This window comes from Loxodonta africana, unplaced genomic scaffold (assembly GCF_030014295.1).
Source record: "Loxodonta africana isolate mLoxAfr1 unplaced genomic scaffold, mLoxAfr1.hap2 scaffold_666, whole genome shotgun sequence".
NCBI lineage: Eukaryota > Metazoa > Chordata > Mammalia > Proboscidea > Elephantidae > Loxodonta > Loxodonta africana.
In genome coordinates, this window is record NW_026975396.1 from 17,006 (window position 1) to 17,500 (window position 495).

Sequence of the window (495 nt, forward strand, 5' to 3'; positions counted from 1 at the left end):
CACGGACGCACGCCCGGGGCACGCGGAAACGCGGAGACGCACGCGCACAGCAGACGCACGCACGGGACGCTCGGGAGACGCGGAGGTAGACGCAGGCAGGCGGAACACGCGGGAACGCGCGTCGCCCCCGCGCACACGATACACGGAGCGGGCGGGCACGCTCCACTAGGCGCGCGCGGCCTGCACTTGACGCTCGGGGACGCGGGCGCGGACGCGGCCCCGTACACGCGGCACCCACGGGCAGGCGGCACGCGGGCTCGGACGCACGCCCGGCGACGCGCGAGGACGGAGAGACGGCGCACCGGAACCGCGGGCGGGAGACGCGAACGAACGGGCGCCTCCCGCGCGGCGCGGGGGGACGCCCACGCGGAAGGCGCGGCACGGCCACACGCCCGCGGCGCCCCCGCGCGCCCGCCGTCCCCCCAAAGTGGGACGCGCTCGAGACGGCGCACGCGCACGGACGGTGACCGCGACGCACCCGCGTCCGCCCGCCCG